The sequence below is a fragment of the Bos taurus genome, chromosome 19 (genome assembly GCF_002263795.3).
Source record: "Bos taurus isolate L1 Dominette 01449 registration number 42190680 breed Hereford chromosome 19, ARS-UCD2.0, whole genome shotgun sequence".
NCBI lineage: Eukaryota > Metazoa > Chordata > Mammalia > Artiodactyla > Bovidae > Bos > Bos taurus.
The window spans coordinates 29,444,379-29,452,674 of NC_037346.1; positions in this window are offsets into that span (position 1 = coordinate 29,444,379).

Below are 8,296 nucleotides of genomic sequence, written 5' to 3' on the forward strand. Positions count from 1 at the left end.
AAAAATGTCTAATTAACTCCTCTGCCAATTTTTTAATCAGGTTGTTGTTTTTTGTTTTGTCTTTGGTTGTTGATTAAATGGTATGCCTAACTGCTTCCAAGATATTTTTCTTTACCTTTAGGATTCAGACATTTATGATAGAACTTGCTGTGGATTTGAGTTTATCCTACTTGAATAAACTCCTTATTGAATCTGTACGTTATGTCTCTTGACAAGTTTAGAACTTTTCAACTTTTCAGCCATTATTTCTTTGAGTACTTTTTCACTCTGTTCCTTCTCTTCATTTCAGGACTCTGATAACATGAATGTTAGATTTGTTTGTGATGGAGCCATGGAACCCTTAGGCTCTGTACATTTTCCTGTTCATTTTCTGTCACTTGTTCAGGCTGGATCATTTCTGTTCCATATTACAGTTCACTGATTCTCTCCTCTGTCCCTTCCATTTTTCCATTGAGCCTGTTCATTGCATTTTTAAAATTTGCTATTGTATTTTTCACTTCTAAAATTTCCATTTTAGATTTTAGATCTTCTGTTTCTTTGCTGAGGCTTTATAGTTTTACATTTGTTTCAAGCATGTTCATAATTGCATTTTTATTGTAGATGCTTTAAAATCTTTGTCAGGTAATTGTAACATCTCTTATCATCTTGATTTTGACTTTTTCTAGTCATTTATCCTTTTTTTATTCAGTATGAGATCTTCTTGAATAATGAGTGATCTTCGACTGAAGCCTAGACATTTTTATATTATGTTCTGTAATTCTGGATCTTATTTAAAGCTTTCATCTAACTTTCTGTGACATTGTTCTGTTAAGGTAAGGGGGTGGTACCACCTTGTTACTGCCAGGTGGAGGTACAAATCCAGGTTTCTTTCTGTTAACACTTGACAGGGAGGTCTCCTTATTAATCCTGGGTACAGATGGATGTCTTCCAAGTGGTTGTCTCTGGCTCCACAGTTGCGGGGCAGCAGCCTCATTACCACTGCGCAGTTGTGAAAATGCTGACTTCCCATTAGGCCTCCTTTGACAGTGAGAAGGACAAGAGTTACCTGATGGCTGAGAGTCAAGGATCCCATCTATTGACCACATTTGTGGGGTCCCATTACTGGCTAGCAAACATGAAAGTCTTTTCTTCCTATTTGGTCTCTCCTGACACCTCCCTAGTGGTGGTGGGGCACCACATTACAGCCTCATGGGGTGAAAGAATAGATTTTCTCCTTGACTTTTGCTGTGGTGGGATACAGCCATAGCTTTTTGGTTTTTTTTTTTTTTTTTGATTGGATTGGATCAGTTATCTAAAAGTTTTTCTGTTGATAGGCTGCCCATTACTTTGTACTTGGGTTAGAGAGAAAAGATTCTTGTTGGGGCTTTCTTGGTCTGCACCCATTTGTGTTTCTGTGTTGTCTGCTTATTCAGTTTCAAGTCTGGGGCATATTAAGCAAAAAGAAAACCTGGAGAATTTACCTGGCTGGTCCATCTTCTCTCCACTTTCAGAATTTCTTAGGTTAGTTTTATGTCTAATGTCCAGGGGTTTTAGCTGTTATTAGTGGGAAGAATAGGGAAAAGCAGGTCCACTTCATCTTCCTGGAGACAGAAGTATCTTTACTGATTTTTTTGTTTAATTTCTATTGAATACTGAGAAAGTGGAATTAAAATATCATCTGGTTTGAGATTTATTTTGGGATAATGCATGTAAAATCCCTAACACTGTGCATGGCACATGTTAAATTATTACTGGAGTATTATTCATCCCACAAATATTTCTTGAGTACTTGTTACATGCCAGGCAGTATTCAAGTCATCAGACATTCAACAGTGAACAAAACAAAGTCCTGCCCTTGTGGAGCTTTTATTTTAGCTGAGGGAGATAGATATTAATGAGTAAGTTAAAAATCAAGGGGTGATTTATTCCTAAGTATTTTATTCTTTTCATTGCAATGGTGAATGGAATCGTTTCTTTAATTTCTCTGTTTTCTCATTATTAGTGTATGGAAATGCAAGGGATTTCTGTGTATTAATTTTATATGCTGCAACTTTACTATATTCATTGATTAACTCTAATAATTTTCTGGTGGTGTCTTTAGGGTTATCTATGTAGAGACTCATGTCATCTGCAAACAGTGAAAATTTTACTTCTTTTCCAATCTGTATTCCTTTTATTTCTTTTTCTTCTGTGGTTGATGTAGCTAAAACTTCCAAAACTATGTTGAATAGTAGTGGTGGGAGTGGGCACCCTTGTCTTGTTCCTGACTTTAGGGGAAGTGCTTTCAATATTTCACCATTGAGGATAATGTTTGCTGTGGGTTTGTCATATATGGCTTTTATTATGTTGAGGTATGTTCCTTCTATGCCTGCTTTCTGGAGGGTTTTTATCATAAATGGATGTTGAATTTTGTCAAAGGCTATCTCTGCATCTATTGAGATAACCATGTGGTTTTTATCTTTCAATTTGTTAATGTGGTGTATCACTTTGATTGATTTGCAAATATTGAAGAATCCTTGAATCCCTGGGATAAAGCCCACTTGGTCATGATGTATCTTTTTAATATGTTGTTGGATTCTGTTTGCTAGAATTTTGTTGAGGATTTTTGAATCTGTGTTCATCAGTGATATTGGCCTGTAGTTTTATTTTTTTGTGGCATCTTTGTCTGGTTTTGGTATTAGGGTGATGGTGGCCTCATACCATGAGTTTGGCAGTTTACCTTCCTCTGAAATTTTCTGGAAGAGTTTGAGTAGGATAGGTGTTAGCTCTTCTCTAAATTTTTGGTAGAATTCACCTGTAAAGAAGCAAAAGACCTATATATAGAAAACTATAAAACACTGATGAAAGAAATCAAAGATGACACAACAGATGGAGAAATATAACATGTTCATGGATCAGAAGAATCAATATAGTGAAAATGAGTATACTACCCAAAGCAATTTGTAGATTCAATGCAATCCTTATCAAGCTACCAACAGTATTTTTCACAGAACTAGAACAAATAATTTCACAATTTGTGTGGAAATACAGAAAAACCTCGAATAGCCAAAGCAATGTTGAGAAAGAAGAATGGAACTGGAGGAATCAACCTGTCTGACTTCAGACTATACTACAAAGCTGCAGTCATCAAGACAATATGGTACTGGTGAAGAGACAGAAATATAGATCAATGGAACAAAATAGAAAGCTGAGAGATAAGTCCACAGACCTATGGACACCTTATCTTTGACAAAGGAGGCAAGAATATACAATGGAGAAAAGATAATCTCTTTAACAAGTGGTTCTGGGAAAACTGGTCAATCACCTGTAAAAGAATGAAACTAGAACACTTTCTAACACCATACACAAAAACAAGCTCAAAATGGATTAAAGATCTAAATGTAAGACCAGAAACTATAAAACTCCTAGAGAAAAACATAGGTAAAACAATATCTGATATAAATCACAGCAGGATCCTCTATGACCCACCTCCCAGAGTAATGGAAATAAATAAAAAATAAACAAATGGGACCAAATTAAACTTAAAAGCTTTTGCATAATGAAGGAAGCTATAAGCAAGGTGAAAAGACAGCCTTCAGAATGGGAGAAAATAATAGCAAACAAAGCAACTGACAAATAATTAATCTCAAAAATATTTAGCCAACTCCTGCAGCTCAATACCAGAAAAATAAATGACCCAATCAAAAAGTGGGCCAAAGAGCTAAGCAGACATTTCTCCAAAGACATACAGATGGCTAACAAACACATGAAAAGATGCTCAACATCACTCACTATCAGCTAAATGCAAATCAAAACCACAATGAGGTACCATCTCATGCTGGTCAGAATGGCTGCTATCAAAAAGTCTACAAACAATAAATGCTGGAGAGGGTGTAGAGAAAAGAGAACCCTCTTACACTCTTGGTGGGAATGCAAACTAGCACAGCCACTATGGAGAACAGCATGGAGATTCCTTAAAAGACTGGAAATAGAACTGCCATACAACCCAGCAATCCCACTGCTGGGCATACACACTGAGGAAACCAGAATTGAAAGAAACACGTGTACCCCAATGTTCATCACAGCACTGTTTACAATAGCTAGGACATGGAGAAGGCAATGGCACCCTACTCCGGTACTCTTGCCTGGAAAATCCCATGGACGGAGTAGGCGGCAGTCCATGGGGTCGCACAGAGTCAGACACAACTGAGAGACTTCGCTTTCACTTTTCACTTTCATGCATTGGAGAAGGAAATGGCAACTCACTCCAGTGTTCTTGCCTGGAGAATCCCAGGGACGGGGAAGCCTGGTGGGCTGCCATCTATGGGGTTACACAGAGTCAGATATGACTGAAGTGACTTAGCAGCAGCAGGACATGGAAGCAACCTAGATGTCCATCAGCAGACAAATGGTTAAGAAAGCTGTGGTACATATACACATTGGAATATTACTCAGCTATTAAAAAGGATGCATTTGGATGAGTTCTAATGAGGTGGATGAAACTGGAGCCTATTATACAGAGTCAAGTAAGTTAGAAAGAAAAATACCAATATAGTATATTAATGCATATATATGGAATTTAGAAAGATGGTAACGATGACCCTATATGCGAGACAGCAAAAGATACACAGATGTAAAGAACAGACTTTTGCACTCTGTGGGAGAAGGCGAGGGTGGGATGATTTGAGAGAATAGCATTGGAACATGTATATTACCATATGTGAAACAGATCACCAGTCCGAGTTCGATGCGTGAAACAGGGCACTCAAAGCCGGTGCACTGGGACAACCCTGAGGAATGGGATGGGGAGGGAGATGGGAGGGGGATTTAGGAAGGGGGACACATGTACACTCATGGCTGATTCATGTCAATGTATGGCAAAAACCACTACAATATTGTAAAGTAGTTAGCCTCCAATTAAAATAAATAAATAAATTTTTAAAAATCAAGGAGTGATGAGGTACATGAAGACATTTAAAGTAAATCCAAGGAGTTAGAAGTATAATTGATAGGGCAGGGAGAAGGGGTTGTCTTTTGATACTGAGTAGCTGGGAAAGGCCTCTCTAAGAAGGTGTAATAGATCTGAATCCTGCAGCTATGAAGGTGTGAGCTATATGGATGTCCAGGTGAAGAGTACTTGCTCTTCCTTTCCTCTCATGAAATGCAGATTACTGACCTTGTTTCTAGGGGAAGCTTGTCATCAGCATCTCTCACTGATCGGGCTAGGCTGGGTTTCTCACTTCTTCCAGGATTGAATTAGAAGATACTGGTCTAGGTCTCACTCTATTACCTGTTAATTATGCAACTATGGCAAACCGTCATCCTCTTTGTATCTCAGTTTCCAAAAGGATTCTGTCTGTCTCACATCATTGTGAATGTTTAGTGACTGATAAATTGTAAGTGAAAATGTTTTGCAAATAAAAGAGTCTATAGATGTAAGATGTAATTATTTTATATAATTATAATGACAGTGCTTTCCAACATGAGCTCAAAGGCATTTACATGGTATTTTAGTGATTGTTTCAGCTCAGCCTTTTCATTTTATAGATGAAGAAACTGAGGCCCAGAGAGGTTGGGCTGAATTGATAGGTGTATATGTGGGGCAATTGTACATCATATGTAATTTCTTTGTGAAATATTTGGTCATAATTTAGAGCCATGGTTTTCAGAATGTAGTCACTGAACTAGCAGCAGCACTAACATCACTGGGGGCGTTGTTAAAAATACAAATTCTTGGGTCCCAACATAGACCTACTGAATTAGGAACTCTGGAAGTGAGACCCCCAAACCTGCATTTTAACAGGACCTCTAGATGACTCTGATGCATGCTACATTTGAGCAGCACTAAAGAAAGGTTCAAGTAATCTCTTGGCTCCCAAGGAAGGATGTTGGCAGTCTTAATGCTCCAAGGAAGCCCTCAGCAAAATTGTTAGTAAATGGCCTCTGTGGATACTTTTTCTTATTGCCTTTCCCTCTCTCCAGCTTGCCTTCCTTCAGGCACATCTTGAGAGACCTCTTTCTATGCTTTTTAGTTGGTTAGCCAATAATTCTAGCTAGAGTATTAGTTGAGATTAGTATATTCTCAATTTAATTAGAGATTAAAGTGAACATCCTTAAAGAAGCCAAGGGTTCAGTCTCTACGAGTAGGATATGTAGACAGAGGATTGAGAGAAGGGGAAGTACTGTTTTGAAGTAGAGGGCTCTTGAGATTTCTTCTGATTTTGGTGCCTGTTGCTTATGTGGAGACTTATGAATTGAGTTGAGGGAAAAACATTCATGATCTTTTCAAGTATCAGTATGTTAATGGTCCCAGATTTTGCTTTCAGTTTTCATGGTCCTAAGAGCATAGAGAGTAAAGAAACTGGCCTTTGTACAAATTTTTAGGAGACGTTTTAGTATAATGGTGCCTGGCTAGATACAAAAACACTAGGGCATGGCCATCTCTGCTTAGTTCTGCTTGCATACATTTTAAATAGATTCATCTGTAAGTTAGAGAAAATGCCCCTTGCTCTTTGTAACATTTCACAGTCTTCTTCCAGTCTTAGATTCTTTCCATCCTAGTAAGTCCAAGCGACACTTATCAGGAAGGAATTGGACTTAAACTGCCTGCATTTTCCTGATTTAACATTAATCATGGAGACTGCCTTCTGCTTTCTCCTTGCTGGCATCCTGTTTGGATTCTTGTATCTGGTATCAATAATTTAGAAACAGTTCCCAAATCTCAATGATCCCTCATATCAGTTAAAGAAAATACAAAGAGCATTATAAGTATTTATATATGATCATGTGTGGTTTTATTGTAAGACATAAGGATATAAATCTATAAATCAGTTAATCTATGAAGAAGATGAAGAAGAATATTAACTAGCTAAATCCTTGCTGCCTTATTTAATCAAGGACCCCAGAGTAATTGACCCCTAGATAATGAAATCCACTCTCAACTCTCTACATAAGCAATTATTTAAATAGTTAGGAGACAGGATAATAAAGCAATTGCCCAGTGCTTTTGAGGTCAATAGGTTCACTCTACAGAATTTAATTAAAATTTGATAATAAACGCCTACTCCAGGCAGAATATTTCATTAGTCTTCATCATGACCTAGGTAAAATATTCCTTATAATTATGTTCTACTGCTTTTAAATTCTCTTCTCATGAAGCAGGTTCCTTATTGCTAATTAGGATTCCCACACTGGGGAAAGGAGACTTCTCACAGTAGCTTCCTCTTGAGAGAGGGATGCCCTGTAAAAGAGTAAATTGGGATTCGACTAGCTTGTTTTTAAATGTCTACAGAGTGAAACCAAATTGTAAGCTTTAAGAAGTATTTTTAAAAAGTACTCTGGCAATGGCTGTGATAAAATTTCAGTCACATTCTTTTTGATATTAAGAAATTTTTTCTAGTTCTTGTTTGAAATATGTATGGTACTGAGAAAATTTAGGTTTCTTGGTAAGCAGGAGTGTATGTAGAAATTGGGTCAAAAGGAAGATTTACCTTAAAAGTTCTGTCCTTCTTCTTGGAGAGATAGGTGGTTCCGAGGAAAAGCTTTTCCCTCGGAAGGAAATAAAATCTGTAACTACAAAGTAACTGTGAGGTTTGAGTGGTGTGAAACTGCCTACCTTTCTCATGCTCTCCCAGGCCTTTCCTTATAGCAGTGTTGGAGCCTTGCTTTCATGCTGCATTCTTCTTCATTTCTGTCACTGTCATCTGCAGTCTATCTCATGTAAAAAGCTCCACAGTCTTTCCAGGCTCTGTTCTTTCCTATTCTTCTGCATCCTCCACGCTACTACCAGAATTACATCAACTCTCCTCCACATGAAATGCGACCAGTTAGATGCTTGTCCTAATTCCTCAGGCCTGCGTGTGGGGCCGTGCCCCTCACAGTCAGATCTCAGCTTCCATCTCTGGCCTTCTCAGATGCTCTTTGCTCATGGAGCCTCTGCTTCAACTATTCTGAGATCTCATGCTGTTTTCTCTTCTTAGAATGCTCATCTCCTTTTCTCTTTCACATGATAGCTATCTACTCATCTTTTAGGAGCTAACTCCGTCTCCTCTGAGATTCCTTCCTGGATTCCCCAGGTTCGCATCTCATTCTCTGTTGTTACCACACTTTGTTTTCATGCTTCTCGCAGAGTATGCATGCTGTACCAGAATCTGAACTGCCATGACTTGCTGGCTTGAAGTTCAAGAGCAGGGACACAGTAGTCATATCCATGGTGCCCATTTCTGTACAGACACATTCTTGGTACTCAGTAAAAATGGTTGAATGGAATTGAGGGTCCATTAAACACCTTTGCTTCATTTCATTTGCCTTCTATTAAAGTTGGTTCACTGACCGCATT